We start from the raw sequence: 21,497 nt of genomic DNA on the forward strand, positions 1-21,497 counted from the left end.
GTGTGACCTTTCTCTAAAGACATTGGCTGCAAAATGGCATGCTGTTATCCTTCATGGACATTTAATTTTCAGATATAATAAAGGAACAAAGATTATTGAATATTGAAAGACTAAAATTAGGGTTTATATAATACCAGGTATTGACTTTGGAACATTTACAAATACATCATCTATGTGTCACAATTTATTCCAATATTTCCTTAGAGTGTGGCGTCCTTGAACTACACCTGAATTGATGTTTATTAACAGAGGTGAAGGTTTACATTGACAACTAGATTACAAATATCATCATACTTTTTGCAGTGAGAGACTCATAGGAATTCCAGTCAGAAGGAAAGCTCTGGAAGAAAGGATTAGTTAAGAAAAAGAAAAAAAAAACCTGTTTTTGCCAACCCCTCCTTGAAAATTACTTTGAAAAGGAAATGCTTAATTACAATTTTAAATGAATATAAAACAGTGAACTAAACAGATATAAAAACATCAAAGGAGATGAAGATGCAGTGGACACATTCTCTCTGATGTTTATAAGCTGGGAATAGCTTGACTATTTTGACTGACTTGCAGATTCCTCTCTTTCTTTTACTCCTTCATTTGTTCAGTCATCAAACCTTGCTGATTTCATATTCCTAATGTTTACTTAACTCAAGGCTCATGTCAGCGCAGTCCGATTTCTTACATGGACCACACAACAAACAGCTCCCATCGGTTTCCTGCCTCCTCCTCTGTCTCTTTTGTTCATTTCCCACGTTTCATAAACTGAAAATGAGATGATGTGGCTACCCTGCTTCAGTTCTTCCCTGGGACTTCCATAGCTTTCACCATGGTATCCCCGGTCCTTTGCCTCCAAAGGCAGCTGCTTACAGGGATGCAGTGTGGACACTGGGCAGTGTCTGTGTACGCACAAGCATAAGCATTTGGGAGGAAATCATTTCACATGATGAAAGACACCAAATCCAGGTTTCCTGCCTTTGCTCTAAAATATCTGCCTGAAATAACCTCTACAATTATGTTAAATAGGTTTATGTTGAAGCCGGAAGTATAAATATTTAATGTTTCCAATCACTATAATTTTTCTTGATACTTGTTCACTTTGTAAGTACAGAAGGATCCTAAGGGGGAAATGATGTTGCCTTCTTCCAGCTGAAAGGTGTGACTCACAAACCGCAGCTTATTCTCCTGCCCTACAAACATAGGTGCAGCCCTTGTTGCCTGAACATCCCCCCAGGAATGAATAGACAAATAACTCCTTGCTACCCAAACCTTTATCCCAGATAGGGCACCAACAACAGACGAAACTGCAATTCCATCAAAGTTCTACTTGGAGAATCAATGAGTTAGTTTACTCGATTTATATACAGACAATGCATGAAGGGTAACTCACATATACATGGCAGAGAATTACAGGAGGGTCCGATGTTCCTCTGCATCTCTTTCCATAAGGGAATATCAGTAGTCAATCAACTTGATTTGGTGATTTCTTGCAAGTAGTCATGGCTGCTCTAATAAAGATGGTGGCTGAGACACACATTCTTGCTGATATCTTCGTTAGATGCCATAATCAGCAATATGTCTGTTTTGGGTTACATTAGTTTTCCTGGAGAGATAAAAAGGTATATCTGTTTATACAGACCAGTAGTCCAAAGAAAAGAGTTTTCCTAAGTCCAGCTTGGTGAAATATTGTGTTTACTGGTATTATTTTCATGGTTACTCATGAAAAGATAATTAATTACAAGTCCTAACCCTCTATCTTGAGAAAGCTGTAGAGTTCTAATCTCCAGTTAGCCTTCCAGTTCCCATATGTGCTAGCACCTTTAATGTCATAATCAACTATGAGACAGGAGGGAGGGTGTAAAATCAAGAATCTAATATAAAAATCTAGCTACAGCTTCTACAGTTTCATTATCACTACTGTGGATCTAGCCATCCATCACTGTATTGTTTGCTTATGTCATTGTCATCACTTCGGGTCAAGGTATTTTGTAGGTCACCAGTTAGTAGGTTTGATGACAGTGGATGGTTAACTACTAACCAGAGTAAATAGCTCTTCTATATTATCAGGAACCAGAGAACAGATGTCATCTCACTGAACTGTAGATAAAGAAATGAACATCCATAAATAAGAGGCACTTGGAACTCCAGATAGATATGACAAAAGAATAGCATCTTCATACCATGTTATTATGAAAATGTCAACAACACAAAGCAAAGAATGACATTCAATGATATAAGGGGGACTGGTGAGATAGGTGGATCTGAGAAAAGGCACCTGCTGCCAGCCTGATAACCTCAATTTGATCTGAGACCATATGGTAGAAGGAGAAAAATTACACCTCTGATCTCCACACTACATGTTTATCATGGTGCATACTCATGTACACACACACACACACACACACACGCATACACATGCATGCACACACATGTGCACACACAATAAATGAGTAAATGAATGAGTGAGTTAATGGACAGAACATAAATACTGTAAGGGAAAATGGCAACTTACATGTGAATGAAGGAACATCAGAAGAACACCAGATTACTTTTCTGTAACCCTAAAAGCCAAAGAAGGCTTGAATGATAGAGTTCAAGCCCTGAAAGTCAATAACTGTAAACCAAGATGGTTGTGCCCAGGAAAGTTGTCTCTCAATGTTGATGGAGAAATAAGAACATTTCAAGGCAAGCATGTATGAAGTTAATTAATGCTGTCCAGGCCAGTTGTGTGGAAAATATTGAGAGGAACACTATAAACAGAGCAGGAAGAAATAGAGTTTTATCTATAAGAAGACAGGAAATAATAAGCCTCATGAGGTTAAAACACTAACAGAAGAGGGCAGGAAAGGAAACCATTATGCACAACACAGCAGATCAGTTAATCCCTAACACAGGGGAAGAAGAAAGAAACAACAAATAATCTGGCCAAACAGAAAAATTCCTGAAAAATTCCAGAGAAAACAGAATATCTCTCTCAATAAAAATTCTTACATGCAAATGACATCATCATTAGAAGATGCAGTCTAACTGAGATGATAAACATGACCCCACTGTCTGTTGTCCTCAAGAAATACACCTCACTAGCAAAGACATCCAAATTCTGACTGTCAAAGGGTGGAGATCTATAAACAAGCTGATGTAGCTGGTCTTCTCTCTGCTAAAGCAAATTTCAAACCAAACCTAGTCAGAAGAAATAAAGTCAAACATAGTAATAAAGGGAACAACTCATTAAAATATGTAACAACTATAAACATGTATGCATGGAATCTTGGGCCTCAAATTTCATATAAAAAATTATAAGGCATGAAAAGTGAAATAGGTCGTTATAAAATCATAGTAGGAGACTTCATTGTCAAATTGTTATTGTTAAGTAAGTCTTCCATATTAAATATCCACAAAAAACAACACTCAGAGTTAATATACATCATAGGTCAACTGGATTTAACAGACATACATAGAAAACCCCACCCACTGACTGGGAATACATGTTATTCTCAGTGGCACATGGAACTGGCTCTAAAATCAATCCATAGTTTAGGCCACAAAACAAATGTTAACAAATAGCCAAATATTCAGATAATTCCTTTGATCTTATTAGACCACAGTGAAATCAAACTAGCAATCAATAACAAAAGAAAGCACAAAACCACACAAATACTTGGAAACTGAATGATACAATGTTGGCTAAACAGTAGATCAATGCTTTAAAAAAAAAAGCAGAAAGAGAAGAAATTGTAAAATTCTTTGAATCAAGTGGGAGAGCCATCACAATCTTCCAGGATCTCTAGGATAGAGTTCCACAAGGATGCTGTGACTCCCTGTGAATCCACCAGTCATTCTGACAGAGGCTGTCATTCCTGCTAGGGAAGCAGGTAGGCTGAATGCAGATCTTCCCTTCTTCTGCTCTTGCAGATCCAATCCCCAGTATCACCCACAGTTCGGAGACAGAACACCTACTGAGGTCTCCTTTTTCTGTCTGACCCCATCTCCAGCAATCACAAAGATCTTCTCCCATCTTCTTCCCCCCGACTCATGCCAGTATCCCAACCTCCAATACCAGCAAGCATTCCCTGGGAGCACATCAATCGAGTTGTGTAAATGGAGACTGTGCTTTCATTTCCTGGCCATCCAGCCCCAAATAATCACACAAAACTTTATTAATTACAACACTGGACAATGGCTAAGGTGTATTTCTGGCTAGCTCTTATATCTTAAATTAATCCATTTTTATTATTTTTTTATTTTACCATGAGGCTTGTGGTTTGTTACCTCACTTTCTTGCTTCTTGGGTAGCTACATGGTATTTGCCTGAATTCACCTTCTCTACCTGCATTCAGTTTAGTTTTCCCACCTAGCTATATTCTGCCCTGCCATAGGCCAAAGTAGCTTCTTTATTAACCAATGGCAATAAAACATATTCATAGCATACAGAGGGGAATCCAACATCAGAGCTGAACAGGGAAACAGGTAAGCTAACTAAAGAACTTCACTCTCCTTCCTTCCCTCCAAATCCAGTGTCCCCTCTCATCTCTAGCTCTGTAGCCCAACACATGTTATAATCTTCCCTCTCCCTCTGCCCACATCTCCTGTGAATCGATACCCCGTTCTAACCTCCTTCCCTGACTCTTTGCTTTATCCAAGCACCCCACCCCTGACTCCAGTAGAAACTCCCTGCTAACCCACAGGCTGCTCCTGCCAGGAAAGCAGGGAAGCTGACTGCAGATCATCTTCCCTTCTGCTTCTCTAGATCCAATACCCCGGTCTTATCCCCAGTTCTATAGCAGACCTTCTGGGGTGACTTCTCTTCACTCTACCCCTATCCAAGGATACCAAATAAGCAGATTCTGGTGGAGCGTTCTCTTTTTCTCTCGGACTCTTAGTCTATCCCCATTTATAAATGTCAGCTTCCAATTCCCAGACACATATTTTGCCTGGAACCCCCAATGGTCCACGGAAAATTTCCTACAAGCAACAAAGCCACTATACTCTACTAGAGAGGAAACAGAAACCAAGGAGCACCAACCCAGCAAAGACAAAACTAGATACCAGCACCTAGAACTAGAGTCTTCCCAATCCCAGATGTTTTTTTTTATGTTCTTCTTACCTAATTTAGAAACAACCATTATGAATCCTCTACTCTTTAAAAATATTTATATACATGGATGCTCATTAAAAGACAACTGGTGGCATTATTTTATGCTTCTAAAATTTATATACATGTTTATACACACAACTGTTTTAGTGACCCCATGCTATCATGTGATTCCTTTTACTATATTCTAGATAGTTTAGCTTGTGTGGACCAGGCTTCTCCCAAACAGTTAGAATATAAATTCCATGCAGGCATATTTGCTTTGTTTATATTTACTTTGTTCCAGCTCAGGAACATCCTATTATAGGTGTTTTTTTTTTCAGACACTACTGAGGTCAGTTTATTATCCACCCAATTTCCATCTAGATGATAATTCTCTATGACCATGCAATAAAAAAAACCACATCTTTGAATTCTAGGGACTATTCTAGGGACTTTGAATTCTAGGGACATTTTATAAAAAGCTATAATTATGAAATGCATTATTCAGTAATAAAATTGGATATCTCAATATTTCAGGTTGTATAATTGATAAAACAATAGAAAAATCAGCAAAGATGTATAAGATGAGCTGATAAACATATATTTACCCGGCACCAGGATTTATCCGTACTGCATGTATTGGCTTTTTGGAAACCAATTATCTTTGGATGGATACCTTGCTCAGCCTAGATATAGTAGGGAGGACCTTAAACCTTCCCCAAAGCAATGTGCCTTACCTTTCATTATAGGTTTTTAATCAGTGTTAGTCGAATGGATTGGGAAAATGTTGGTCAGAGGAATCTTCCCAGCTAGCCCTAGAGCAAGCTCTAGCAGCAGCCAGTGGACTGACTGACTGATCCCAAAGACTAACACTAAATGTTCTTTACTGATGACCATGAGAGTTCTGATGGACAAAAAGTTCACATTGGATTTAAGTTCACAGTGAGATCTCAGAGCTGTTGATCAAGATTAATGTTAGTTTTTGGGTGCACAAGCTTCCTCGCTGTCATAAAAGAACATTATTAGTGTTTGAGACCAGCAAGTCTCCCTTTATTGCTATTAAAACTTCAAGGCAAAGCTGTTTTAGGATGTTTTAATGATCATTGAATGACTTAATGAATGTTGAACTGCAGGCTATTAACCCTTCCTCTGACCTCTATTAGTTGTGAATTAAGACTGGTGTGTAGGCTCCTGAGAAGGGATCTGGGTGAAAATGGGGAGTAATCAAGCTTAGGTGGGTTCCCAGATTTTGTGTTTTCCATTGTAGTGGTCTGTGTAATTGCTCAGGAGAGTTGATGACTCTGAATTTAGAAAAAAAAAAAGATTTGTTATTTTAGGGTCCTAAATTTGCATGCGACTGCATTTTTCTTTCTCTCTATGAAGACAGTGGTGGAATGAGGGCAGCTTCAGCGGATGGAAAATTGATGATCACAGAGAACACCACATTCCTTCAGTTGTGTGATGCAGTTGTCTGGGAGAGATGACTGAGGAGTTTGTTTTCACCTAAAATGGGCTTCTATAATTGGCCAAGAACAAACACACAGTTTTCCCATTTTCTAGGAGAATCAGAGAAGGCATCTATTTCTCTATCAGCAAGATATCTGGATAGGCGATGCATAGTTGAACCCTGAATTTTAAATCAGTGTGTTCGGAATGCCATAGGTCAATAGATTTCCCCAGTGAGAATTTAAATTTGTAATTTGTAGATTTTGAACCAAGAAAAAGTCCTGACATAACAGTGATGATAATTTAAAGGCTATCTCTTCATTTTGTGAACCAAATTTGTCCAAAATACATTTCCCTTACCTGGTGGTTTGAGAGAAAATGCCCCCCGAAAGGGAGTGGCACTACTAGCCGGTGTTGTCCTGTTGGAGGAAGTGTGTCACTGTGGAGGTGGGCTTTGAGGTCTCATATATGCTGAAGCCACATCCAGTGAGACAGATCACTTCCTATTGCCTGGAAATCGGGGCGTAAGAACTCTCAGTTCTTTCTCCAGCATCATGCCTTCCTGCCCACCACTATAGTCCCAGCTGCCATGCCAAGCTGCCCTGATGATAATAGACTAGACCGCTGAAAGTGTCAGCCACCTTAAATGTTTTTCCTTTATAAGAGTTGTCGTAAGACTCCTTACTTTCATTATGTTTTCAAGTATAGAATTCAAAATGTTGGTATAATATTTTCATTAATTCTTCGAAATTTTCACACATTCATACAGTGTGCTCAGAACACATCACTTCCTATTCTTCCTCCAGCTCCACCGGGATTCACTTCCACTCATCTCTCTCCAAACTTCATATCTTTTTTTGTTTATTTATTTTTTAATTTTTGAGACAGGATCTCACTATGTGCCTTTGACTAGCTTGGAACTCTCTGTGTACACCCGGCTGACCTCCAACTCATGCAGATTAGGCTGCCTCTGTCCCACAATTGCTGGGATTAAAGGTGTTCACCGACATGTTCAATCTTATTGTTTTAACAACCCACTGGGTTTGTCTCTTCTCATATGCTGGAGTGTTAGGTCATCCACACAGAAAGGGTTTACTTCCCAGAGACTCTCTTAAGGGAGTGTACTTTTCCTCCTCTAGGGGAAATCAGCTGTCAGTTACTCCCCAGCTAGGCGCTCAGAGTCTTGCCACCTCTGCTCTGTCCTTGCTGGAGTGTGGAACGCGTTGATTTGTGCAGGCAACCACAGCTGCTGCGTGTTCACTATTCCACTGTTCTTGCCATGCTTAGGAGACCCTGTCTCGCACCCGTCCTCCCTGATCCCTTGCAGTTTTTTCATTTCCCCTTCTACAGTGTTGTACGGGCCTTGGGAGGTGGGCAATGCAGATATTTATGCCGAACATGTCACAGGGATTTATTATTTGCACTTGAACCAGTTGTGAATTTCCATGTTAACTGCTCTTTACCGTGCCAGGATTCTCTGATAAGATTCCCCAAGTCAAAAAAGCTGTGAGAGCTTAACTTAATTCTTTTTTTTAACTCCCTTCAGAAATCTGGGAACCATGTGACTCAGGATGATGGAGAGCAATGGAATCAAATCCCTTAAATAAAAATTTATTTACAATAAAAAAAAAAGAATCTAGAGCTGCAAAATTTACAGTTTCACTTTTCTTTACGGTTGAGTGAAATTCTATTGTGTATATGTACCACATTTTCTTTATTTATTGATCAGCTCATTGACATGTAGGCTGATTCCAGGCCCTAGTTAAGGTGAATAGAGATGCTTTTAGCAAGGTGTGGCATGTATCTCTCTAGTAAGACACAGAATCCTTCGTATATATTCCCGGAGTGGAGCAGCTGACTCTTATGGCAGATTTGTTTCTAGCTTTCTGGGGATTTTCTGCACTGATTTCATCGTGGCTGCACCATTTTTTACTCCCCTTCCCCCACACCCACTGCTAGAAGTAGCACCATTCCTAATGTCAAGTTATACTGTCAAGATATGTGGTTCTGTAGAATAGAATTTAGGAACTATATATATATGTCTGTGCACCTAGATCCATCCAATTTTTGATAAATATGTCAAAAATACACATTGGCGAAAAGACAGCATATTTAACAAATAGTGCTGGGAGTCCTGGATATTTACATGTAGGAGAATGAAATTTTTATCTCATCTCTCAACCTGAACAAAAATCAAGTAAAAACACACCAAAGATTTTAATGTTAGACCAGAAACTTCTAGAGGAAAGAGTATGGAATATACCTCAGGATATCCTGGTTGTACAGGACACAGGATGCAAATCAGCAATTGAGGCCTCATAAAATGAAGAAGCTCCTGTGCTCAAAAGGAGAGTATTAATTGGAGAGGCAGCCTGCAGAATGGAAAGAAAGACTTTGCCAACTTTATATCTGAAAGATTATTATTATTTAAAATTTTCAAAGAGCCCCAAACCATAATCCAAAGAAAACAAACAATCTGGTTGAAAATATCAATGGAACTGAACAGAGTCCTCAAATGAAGAAACAGAAGTGACTGAGAAATATGTTCAAAGGTGTTCAACGTCCTTGGCTATAGGTATGCAAATTAAAACTGTTTTGAGACCTCATCCCATCCTGGTCATAATGGCCAAGACTAAGGAAACAACAGCAAAGGCTGACAAGGAAATAATAATAAGAGAATTTTCATTTTCACATTGTTTTAATATAACAAGAGAAGTAAGCCTAGTGATTGAAAATGAGGTACAAACAGCTTGGAAAATTTCCAAGACAGTGTTTGAAATCTAACGCCTTTCTCTATGGAAGTCACGACTTTTCCGTAGGCGGACTCAGTAAGCCCGGAGCTTTGAGTCACCACTTGGCAAGTTATCACTACTGTGACTAGTAGCCAAGTCTGTTTATGTGATGATCGTGTCTCTATTTCAATGAGACCCTGAGATGTTCGGGTCGTCTGGGTCTCTAGACTCCCCACTGGCAGACAAACCCGATCTTGTCAGTTCTGGTCTTCACCCACGCGTGAGAACAGCGAGGTGAAGGCGAATGGTTTCCAGCCAATTCTCAGGACCAGCGCTGTAGGGTTCCCAGCCCTCAGGGTGCAGTTATGCTTGATACCTTTCAGACTCCAAGCAAGAGAACACTGAAGTTGACTGACAAAGAGAAGCACAGCCAGCCCCGGAGCTGGTGTTTTGTCTTCCACCTCTCTGGGCAGCATCTTTGTTGCCTCTACAAATGGCATAGAGTTTGCCAATCTTGCAGAGGAAGCTCGTGGATGAGCACTGGGACCGCAGTGAGGCAGAAGACTTTTTATTTTGTAGTAAGACTTTTAAACTAAGAAATTAGGAGGTTATAGTCTTATAAAGCAAAATCAATTTTTAGCAGCCATATTTTAATTGCAAGATTTAATTAATATACCAATTCAAGAAAAGTGACTTGACACATTAAGTTGTATTTGCATTTAAAATGCTATGTATATAGTTTATTTTTTGTGAAGAAGTGAAGTTACTATCATGCTAAAGTAGAGGGATATAAACCAGAACACTTTGGATTAGGTTTTGCATAAAGATTTAATTAGATGAATGCTTTTGCATTTCTTTTCTAAGTGAAAGAGTTTATTATTATCTATGCTCAATATTCAAGAATGCACACATGCCAATCAGAGAGAATGAGTTAAATTGTAATGCAAAAATGTAATTTATTTATTTCTTATTTTTCCAAATGGATCTTGAAAGACTTAGATGAATCACAGATTATATACTCTTGTAAAAACACTCAATTTATGTCCCCAAATGACTATTTCAAAGGCCGCTTTAAAGAAGATTCTCAATATAAAAAACATTGTTCCTTCATGATAACTTAGGTATTTTTTCTAAAGTCTTCATTGAGATATTGAGACTTTAAACTAATTTATTACTTTAGAGACTCAGTCTATTTATTGATTGTCCTCCAAAGAATTAAAAGACACTGTACAAAAACTGCTACTGATACAAGATAATTGAATGCCACTTAGGATTATTTAATGTGTTCACTTAAAAATAATTACATTTAATAGAGGAGGAAAAAAAATCCAAAAATGCTTAGAAAAAAGGCAATAAAAGACGAGGTTGAACTGATATAAGCACAGAAAAATCACCATCTGCTTTATTGTCTACTAGAAAAATCTTTTTTTTTATTATTTTGTGCTTGTGTATGTGCACGTGTATGTTCAAGTGTGTGTGTCCATGAGTGCGTGTGTGTGTGCATGCGTGTATGAGACTGCATGTATGCACATGCATGCGTGTGTGTGTGTGTGCATGCGTGTGTGTGTCTGTGTGTGTGTGTGTGTGTGTGTGTGTGTGTGCAGGTGCCCACAGAGGCCAGAAGGGGTCATCAGAACTCTTAGAGGTGGAGTTTAAGGGCTTAAGGAATTCAGTTCTTTGCTTCCATTACATTCGTTCCAGAGATCAAATTGGATTGTTAAAGTTGGTGGCAAGGACCTTTCCTCACTGAGCCAGGGCATCTGCCCTCCATCTTACTTTAGACCATCTCTTCCTCAATCTGAAAATCACTGGTTTGACTAGACTGGCTGGCTGGCTGGCTGGCTGGAAAGCTCTGGATTCTGCCTGATTCTGAAACCTTTTATGTTGGTATTACAGGTGCATGCTGCCATGCCCAGCATTTGAGGTCTCCTGGGGATCCAAACTTGGGGCCTAATGCTTATTCAGCAAGCACTTTATCCACAGAGCCATCTCTTCAGTCTTAAGACTTCATTTTTTTTTTATTAGCAGGTGTATTTCACAACAGGTTGAAATGCTTTTGACTAAAATGTGGCTTTGGCTGCCTCTCAGCTGGACCTAGAGGGCACATTATAGGATATTTATGCCCATTAATCATTTATTTTCTGTTAGAAGTTTATGTATTTTGCTAGTAAAAAGTAGAAGCTTGGAAATACAGTACTTCCTGGCTAGTTATTCAACTGTGAAAAATAAGAGCTGCCTTCTGGACATGATGTGGTTTGAACCAGCTATAGTCATATGCACAAGAAACCCCAAATTCTGCCACAGATGGGGTTGATGATTGCCAGGCCCCACCTCTTGGTGAAGAGATATTTGCAGTTGACAGCTATTGGGATGCAGGCAGAATCACTTTTTCAAAAAGGTGTGGCCACTTGCAAGCTTCCTGTGTTCCAGTGGGAGCTTCCTCATCCGTATGTGTGTGGAGAGCACCAACTAGACTACTAGACTTAGTCGGTTCTAAAAAATATAATACTAAATGAATGTCTAGGAGATATTTGGGGGAAGGGAAAAGGGAACTGCAGGGAAAAATGGGAAGTAGATATAATTATATTTCATTGTATACCAGTATCAAATCCTCAAGAATAAAAATATTTTAAAGCTGGAGGATAAGATGCAGATTTCCACTCTAAGTAAAAACAAACCATTTAGAAGAGACTTAAGGTTGGAGGCTAAAATAATTTCTTAGAACAAAATAATATTCTGCATTTAACAATATGATAAATTGGACTTTTGTTATCTTCACCATAAAGGAAAAATATTAGCATACTGAATTTCAATTATTGTCATACTTCTAGAGTTCAGTCTTTAGGTTCTAAAACACGTTTTATTGCTATCCAGCCGCCATTTGGAATGATACCTAAATCAGTGTCTGCAATTCTAGATGTGTAAGCAGATAGTGGGATGAAGACTGAGTGTGTGCTCCTAAATCATTTTATGCTGAAAATGAAGCCATGATGTGAGCATATATGGAGATGGGACTGTGGGTCATGATTTGTTCATAGGAGTAGAGACTGTATGCACAGGATTCGTGGCTATGGAAGAGAGTGAAACATATCTCTAACCATAGATTCATTTCCAACACTTGAAGCTGGAACCAAATCTAAGACTGAGGCATTATCAGACTCCCTGTCTGCTGAGATCCACTTCTGAATTCACAGATTCTGTGTTTGCTGACAACATATATTTATATAGACATTCATGTTCCAGGACAATATTGATTCTTCCGGTATCAACTACTAACAGAATCTCCTTTTCAGGTACGAGAAATAGGTAGGAGAAAGTTAGAGTGATGAAACCCAGCAAATGGTTTATTAGAAAATCAATCATGGTCAACTTCAACAGTCAAATGCCATGTTGAAGTTATGCAATTTGAAAAAAAAGTGATGTTTGACTGCTATAGCCTTTGTATTCTAAACATATAATACAAATAATAATTTTATCTATTAATTCTTTGAGAATTTCATATAATGTGTTTGATCTTATTAATATCTGCTCTTCCCAGATCCACACACAGCTCTACCTCCCCCACTTCAATGTCTTCCTTTCTTTGTTCTGTAACCCTTCAACTTTGATTTGTGCTCTCTGTTTACTCTTGGATAGAGAGCCATCCACTGAAACATTGATGATCTACTAGGAGCTACATCCTTGGAGAAAACTGATTAGTTTTTCTCCGGAAACCATCAACTATCCATTGCTCCTCAATTAATGTGGGGGGACCATGAGCCTCCTCTGACTCAGTGATAGAATGTTTACTGACTTGATATTGTGCATGTCTTGTGTAGGCAAGCACAGCTGTGTGTTTATTAGTAACACAGACTGGTTATGTTCAGGGACACTGTTTCCCTCCCATTTTTCCTGACCTCTGGCCAGTATAATCTCTCCATCCCCTATTCTGAGATGCCCCCTGAACTTTGCAGCAGGGAGAATTCACATCTCATTAGGAAAGAAAAGCAGGCAAATCCAGTGGTAGAACGTATTACAAAATGTCTGACCTTAAGCTGTCAAGTTCATAAATAGCCGCAACCAAGAGAAGCATGAGAAGACATGATGTCTAGATGTAGGACTTGTATTATATCTACATTTTGATAATTGCATTATGTGTATATTGTTAAAAATCTATGTCTGCTTTACAGGTTTTTATCCCATCATGTAAATTGTTTCATACTGTATACATTCACCAAAGGTATCACTTTCTTGTAAAAACTGACTTTTCAGAGTTGTCCATGCTGGTTACGTGTGTCATTGGATATTGTAGGAGTGTGTGTGTGTGTGTGTGTGTGTGTGTGTGTGTGAGAGAGAGAGAGAGAGAGAGAGAGAGAGAGAGAGAGAGAGAGCAGCTTTTCAACACTACAGTAATACTGTACCCATTATCTTTGCATACATCTCCTTAGGTATGCAAATGAAACTTCTCTAGTATTTGAACCCAGGGGTGGATGTATGTAGCCTCAGCTTTTCTAGAAATTTACAGATTGATCCTCCAGTAATGAGCATGTTTCGTTAGATCATAACCTTTTCTGTGAACTTGCTTTTTCACAGAAGAAAAATGCTGTCACGCAAGGACATTATTCACCTGCTACTCTATCGTTCTTACTGAGAGACTTCTGACTCTGTAGAAAGGTCTTCCACACTCAAAGGTTACCTCCTAATACTACAAAATAGCTTCTAAAGAAGTTAATCTGAAAACGATTTCACAAAAGGATCTCAGCAAATGAAAGGTTTAAAAACGGCTTCCTCACTTGAGTAAGTACATTTCTTCCAGAACTTGTAATTCCGAAGGGCTGTCTCATGATACTGTGTAAATTATTGATCTTAAATGCTGTTAATTAATAGACACATTAGTAAAATAGTGAACAGAAGTTGGAACAGAAAAGAAATGGAAGAGATAAAGATCTTAAAGCCAATTTTATTAAATCATCTGTAGATTCCTTCTACCCCAGGGATCACTATTCTGGAAAGGGAGGAAAGTGGCCCACTGTTCTAATTAGAGCTGGATCCTGGGAGCATTCTTTGGATGGCTGTCAAAGCAAGTTCATTAATTGAATTGGAACCTTACCTACACCTAAGGTGCCCATCCCCAGCTTCCCACCACAGCTGCTCATCCCCAGCTGCCCATCCAACAATGTATGATTCAGGGGTAGAATAAAACAAGAACAGTCCTGTATTTCTTTCTTTGGAAACTTTTAATATTATATCTTTGCCTTTACTAACTTTTCAACTTTTGCATCTGTCCTTAATTACAGTGAAAAAAGTCAGACAGGGAACAAGTAGGTGGGGAGCACCGACTGTGGGGGTGCTATCTTATGCTTGGATGTGTCTGGAGGGTGTAGTTTTTTTCTTTACTGCCTGTTTGTCCTTGTGGAGTGCCGACACATTCTTTGTCTTACTCTTTTTAAGTCACCTAGCCTTTTTGAGCTAACCCATGACTGATGTTGGCCAGGTCTTCACATCCTTTTGTCTTGCTGCATGGGAAAGAATCTGGTTAACGAGTTTATCTTTTATTTTCTAAAAAGAATTTTCTAAATAATTTGCTCCCAGAAGTGGAGTCCTATTAATGAGCATTAATAGGAGAAAACATTTCTTTAGCTCAGGAGAAGACAGTGCAGCTGGAAGCTGCCACCATTTCCTGCAGGAAGAAAGCAAGATCCAGGGGCTCATTTAAGAGAGAATAGCTTCATCAATAACCAGCTTACTGTCATGCCACAGCCATGCCTCATTGTAAAGAACAAATAAGCTTTGTAAAGAGACTTGGGTTCATGGAGGTCAACATCTTTCAGAACCTTAATAGAATTCCTGAGCTTGCTTTCCTCAAGGTAAAATAAAGGCAACAGACCTCAAAGGAATAGCCATTGAGAGCTATTTCTTGATTCTGTAAACACTAATGGGGAAAGTAGCAAAAGCGGGTATTTATCTTAAAGTGTCCAGATTGCCAAGACAGCATTGGAAAACTTCTGTCATCCACATCACGTGTACAAAAGCAAGAAGGGTTTCATTGACTTCTTCAGTTTTTCTTCTTTTGAACAGTTTAGCTGCTTGAGTCAGAAGAGCCCCAACAGGTGCTGCATTTGAACTCTTGCTTCCTAGTTGGTGGTGCTGTTTGGAAGGTCTGGGAGGTGCAGGCTTGATGGAGAAAGTATGTATCTAAGAGCAGGTTTTGAGGTTTCAAAGTTCTGCTCCATTTTCTATATTTTCACTCTGTGCTTGTTCCTAATCAGTACCTGTGGACAACATTCTAAATCTCTAGCCCTCTCCTTCAGACGCATCACATTGGTATCTTTCTGAGTTGAATCATCACGGACATCCCCATCACACATCCATCCACTGGAAGTTTTATTTGTAGGTTCTTGGCACCTTACAAATAATTCCCAATGTTGTCAGTGTCCATGCTCATAATATTTCTGTTGTCCTCAATTCTCAGCACCTCTCAGTTTTCCTTTGATCTGTACCTCAACTTTAGCACAATTTTACCTAAAGGAGGACCTTTTTAACACATGATGAACGTGTAAGTGTTAGTGATAAATTTCACATGTCCTTCATACCACATCTTTGAACATCATTGACCATGTTTAGTTTGTAGTGTACTTCAATTTAAATTTATCTTACTTCGTGCTCAGTAGCTACAGGAGGGTAGTGACCCAGCATTATGTATCCCAGCTCTAGACAGAGGCTGTATACTAGGTATCAAGCAATTAGTATCTAAACACCACCACCATGTTCTTACACATTGATACTACCTCCTAAATTCTTAGTTCACTGACTCTAGGATTTCCTGTCTAAGAGTTACCTTGCCTATGAGTACCTCCCTCACCTCTTTAACATCCATACTTTCTTTGTCATGAAGCTCAGACGGCTATAGCCTACCCATTTTTACGAATAGCCTTACTCTGTTCATCCTGCCTTCTTTGTACTTGATCAGTGAAATCTCATGCTCCGGTAACTTAGCCCTTAGTCTCTTCCACGTCTGCACTCGAATAGCTGACTGTGGATGGAGCAAAGATACGGCTGCAAACATCTCAAATGGACCCCTCAGTATCACCCTGCAACACCCTGTACTTCACTTCCTTACACAAGGGTTTCTCTCATTCTGTGAGACAGATGCTGGCATTTTTTTTTTCTCTTCTCAAACAGACTATATAATTCCTTTTTCAGTTAGAACATACAATGGAAGCAGTGAGAGGAGGATAAACTCCCACAGTTCCAGAACATCCATTAGTGTAGTATGTAGTAGTGTAGTCTCTCAAGCCCACCCCTCTGCCCGTTCTGCAGGCATGATGGACAGCACCTGCTCTTATCTCAGGCAGCCGCTCTTCCTGCACCTGGATCCAAGCCTATCACCATTCCAAGGATTTCTCTCCTGCATTATTAACTCTGTCCCCTATATTATCAATCGTCATGTCTTCATTGGATCCGACTCATCAGCATTCGGAAAGGCTGTAATGTATTCATGTTGAAGGAAAAGAATCCTCCGTTGACATCAGAATAGTTTTCAGGAACTGCCTAACCTCATTGCTTTCTATTTTAAGCAAAATCCCTGCAGTTTGACTGTATTGCAACCTCTTATGCGTCTCTCTAGGCTTCCATTTAATACCTTTTCGTTAGGGTTGTCACTTCATGCACTAGACATTCTCGTATTAAAGTTACCAATGGCTTGCATCTTCCTAGACCCACTGTAATTTCCCCATCCTTGTTTACCTTGAAGTTTTAGCATATCTGACATAGTCACTACATTTTTCTTACAAGTCTGAGAACAATCTATTAGCATTTAAAACAAACCCACCCCCCAAAACAAGCAAAACCATCCAACCAAACAATAACAAAACAAACAAAAACCAGGGCAAGCAAGCTGTAAATTTTGCAGCCGCCCAGAAGGGAGGGTGAAAATAGAGAAGGAAAACAGAAAACCCTTTTCCGTTTGAGGAGAGCTAGTGAGAAGGTCAGCAGTATGGTGGAGAAGTGGGATTCAGAGAATAGTCAAGAAGTTGAAGCATGAATAGGCTTTGGATGACATCTGAAGAGAGGACCGAAGAGAAGAAGGCAAAGTGACCTCTTTCTGAGTTAGAAACCAGAAAGGCAGGCAGACCTAGCTGAGCCTCATGGCTGCTCTTAGAAACTACACGAGGGCACAGAAGTTCTGGGAAAGAAAAGGGGAGTCTGACTTTCTAGGGGTGTTTCCTTTGCCTGGTTTTTGGCGTGCCCAACTGAATTAACTCATCACCATGCGTTCTTTCTGAGCACTCATCTTAGCTCCAGATGCTTAAAACCAATAACCTCACCCATACAAGGATAGAACCACCCACAATGGACTGGGACCTTTCTCATCAATCACTAATTTAAAAAAATGCCCTACAGGCTTGCCTACAGCCAGATATTATGGAGGCATTTTCTTAATTGAGGTTTCTGCCTCTCAAATGACTTTAGTTTGTGTTAAATTGATATAAAACTATCTAATGCGGTGACAGTATTCCCATTTTTATGAATGGCAAAAGAACAATTTCTAATACAAAAAATCAATTGAAATAGTAATTTTTCTTTTACTATTTGATAGTACCCCAAAGCTAATAATTACACCCAAATAGGAGCACTGTCATTGAGAGAGGACAGACGAGCAAAGAAAAATTTTATCATGGTTGGGGGGTGGGGAAGGTGCTCAATGGTCAAGAAAGATCAAATGTTGTGGCCACCATGATTAATAAGAGTTTGGCATGGCCAGAAGGAAGAGGTAGTAATTTGAATGGATATAATAAAAATCACAACTGCTTGAAATTATTTTATAAAGCGTTCAAGTGGGAGACCACTAGGCAATAGGGAGCGGCATAGTTTCTTGAGCTTGGCATTTGAGACCCACAACCCTGAGGTGGTATGCATGAAGAGCTAATGGATGAGGAATGGATTTGTGGATTCACTTTTAACCTAGACATCATGTGAAGTCACCTGGATAAGGTCGTTGGACATCTCTCATTTACACAGCATGAGAATTTACCTTCATTAACCTGTGAAGTCTGATATCCTTTTGAAAGAAGTTAATACAACCATGTTCCTTCTTGACATCATTTGAGCAAAGCTGGAATTTCCAGGGCAGACAGGAAGAAAGCTAAGTAATCCATCATGGATGAATTTATTCTGGAGGCAGAAAGAATGAACTGAGAAAAGAATCACATGAATAACTTGCCTTTTTGTGAAGTAGCATTTTTTTTTTGAGGAGAACATGAGTAATATTCTCCTCACATTGATCCCAAATTCATTCTTTGTATTTTGGACAGATACTCTATAATATTTCTATGCGAATTTATGACTGTGTGAGATTTGCTTTTAAATAGTCTAGGGCCCTAGGATGATGGTGGTGGTTACAGATGAAGGAAAATTGCTGAAGTAAGAAATGCATCAAGCTCCTTTTCTACTTTTGTATGTTTTAAGCCATTCACTCCAATGTAAGCAATGAAGACAGTAACAAATACCTAGGAATTAAGTTGACTTTTCATGATGTTCTCAGTCAATAAAAACTTCAAACTTCTCTAAAGACTAGCAGTTTGTGCTAATGATCTGGGATGCCCTTTTCCTGCACTGTTGGTCCCTCTGGGGGTCAGTCTGTATCTGCAGTATGAAGAAAGGAAAGACCTTCAAGATTGAGAAGAAAGGAACAAGATAAGCCCTCTTGGTACCGCCTGAGGTTTGAGCAGCCCTTCTACCCACATACCTTGTAAACTCCATCATCTTGAGGCCCCTGATTGGGACTTACTGGATCCTAAAAAGCCTGACCTGGAGATGTTTGCAGCCAACTCCCAGAGACTACCTTTGTGTCTGGCTTCTGGGTTGCTCTATATTCACCTTTCCTAAAACTTTTCTTCAGAATAAACCTCTATATTTGCTATTGAGATCATTTCCAGTCTATCAAGGCTACTCCCTTTCAATTATGACTTTGCTACATACCTGGCTTGACAGGCCATTTCTTTGAAGACACTGCCTGATATAACTACAGTCACTGGCTTCTGTTCTACATTTTTTGCCTATGTGGGAGTTGAATATCCATATGTGGGCTTGGTGTCATTTGCTCTGGCAAAGCACTGCAGGCTACCATAGACACGAAGAAGACTCTTGCTCCTAACATTAACTGTTGAAGGACATAGCATTTCCTCGTCATGGAGCAGGCAATCATGTTACTACCTAACTAATCTTTCAACCTGATACCTGAGATTTCTCGAATTTTCACAGTAAACCCTACTGGAATTTCACTTGCAATGGGTTAGATATAAAATTCGAAGAAGATATTAATACTTGATCATTTATGAGAAAGTAGCGGTTTCTTTTTGATTAGTTTCCTAATATTTAAAGGTTTGTAATATATTTTGTACAGACTTTAAAATTATTTTACATATCTATTCTTTAAGAATTTAATGTACATAATAAACTTTGACCATATCCACCTCCATCCTCTTCTCACAATGTTCCCTTCTCTCCATCCCCTCTCACTACTTCATATCCTACTTCTGTATGGACTTTTTAAGAGGTTTTATGTGGAGGTCATAGGCTTCAACTATAAACAAAGCACTCTGGGCAGCAAGAATACAGGGAGTGGGTGAAATAGTCTTCCCCAAGAACAAGCACCCTAATTGATTATCCAATGCCAAATGATCTACAGTCTTTTTAGGGAATAACTCCACTTAATCAAATTGGAAGTTTTGAGCATCAAGTCCAACTGTTTGACTGTGATGATAGATTGATTTGATTTCAAACAATTCTCTTAGGGTTCTGATTTGTTCTTATTTGATTGTGGTCATATGATCATTTCTAACGAGTTTCAGAGATGGAGAATTTTTTTCTCTTCTCTGTGGATATGTTCTACATAACAGTTAAATATGGAAAAGATGGGGAAGCTCTTAACAAAGAAAATGGGTTGAATTACGACTAATTAATTATGGGTAATATTATATATTATTTGTTGATAAAATAATTTACTAAACTTCTAGAATAACTATGTTATAATCTGCTTCTTCTTGCATGTGTATATGTGTGTGAAATACATTGATTCATTTGTAATGATAAAACAATGTTAACTAATTTTAATTCAGATTTGTGAAAGAAGGAATAATTTTTTTCAATAAGTGAATCATTACATTAAAATAAGAGCAGTATCTTTAATACTGTAAATATTGTTTGGTTTATTTTTAAAAGAAAACTAAAAGAAATGACTTTGGAATCTGAACTGTTTCAAATAAATTAATATTTCATCTGTAACAAATATAAAATTAATAATATCCATGGATATTCAAGGTCAAATTCTGACTTAAAATATTATAAATATTTATGATGTATGTGTATCGGAGAAAGAAGGAGAAAGGGAAAGAGAAGGAGGGACAGAAAGAGGAAGAGAGAGAAAGAAAAAGACTCATGAATTACAAACTGCCCTAAGAAGAAAGGGGAAATAGTTCCCTATAACCTCCTAGTGAGATGACTTTAAAGAGGGTGTCAGTAACTTAAGTTCCCAATGCCTACCACATTGTGCTTTACACAAATGTATGATAATGAACATCACACATTGCATGCTAGGAATATGACATGATTTTATACCCACACCACCAGGTATGTGTCATCACAGAGAACCTTTTAATTTTCTCATTGGAACAGGTGATTGAGACTATAAACAGATATCATCATAATTATAGATTCATTAACACCCGTGGATGAGGCAAGTACGATTTTAAGTGTTAATGATTTCTTCTTTCTTCCTCCCCGTCGGCTCTGCCTCTCTCTTGGTTAAATGCTGGTCTTTTAATCAGTCTTGATTGCTTCGCTTTGAGCTGAGACTTTCTTAGGAACTCCTCAGAGGCACATTGTTGTGTGGGAGACAGCTGTTCTTTACTAGTGCAGACTGACAAGAGTTATATATAGTGTAGATAATAATAAATTGTGTATACAAACACATAGACCACCTGGGGCTCCACCAACAAGCACTAGAGTTTCATGTGATACTTTCCCCTGAATTTACAACCTCCCTACCCCAGCTGCTGCAATGACCCCTGGTAACTGGCAGAAAGTCAGAGGTTCCCTCCTCCACTCCCATGACCTCTTTGCAGTTTCCTGCTGTCATGGCGCACGACTGGCAAGGGCTGTGTGTTGCTGCTGTCTTGATTTTCACCATTCCTACGCTGGTGTTCCCAACCCCTAGTTTCTTCTTTTTAAGTCTTCACACAATTTGAGCATTCCTTTTGTAAAGCCACTGTATT

The 21,497-nt window shown here is 38.9% G+C and overlaps 1 pseudogene; it reads right to left on the bottom strand.

The window, feature by feature from the left end:
- The window catches only part of LOC121433620, a 156,573-nt pseudogene that overhangs the window by 128,124 nt on the left and 6,952 nt on the right, over positions 1–21,497 (bottom strand).

Source organism: Microtus oregoni, unplaced genomic scaffold (genome assembly GCF_018167655.1).
Source record: "Microtus oregoni isolate MIOR12 unplaced genomic scaffold, Mior012 000040F_ref0000088, whole genome shotgun sequence".
NCBI classification, from domain to species: Eukaryota; Metazoa; Chordata; class Mammalia; order Rodentia; family Cricetidae; genus Microtus; species Microtus oregoni.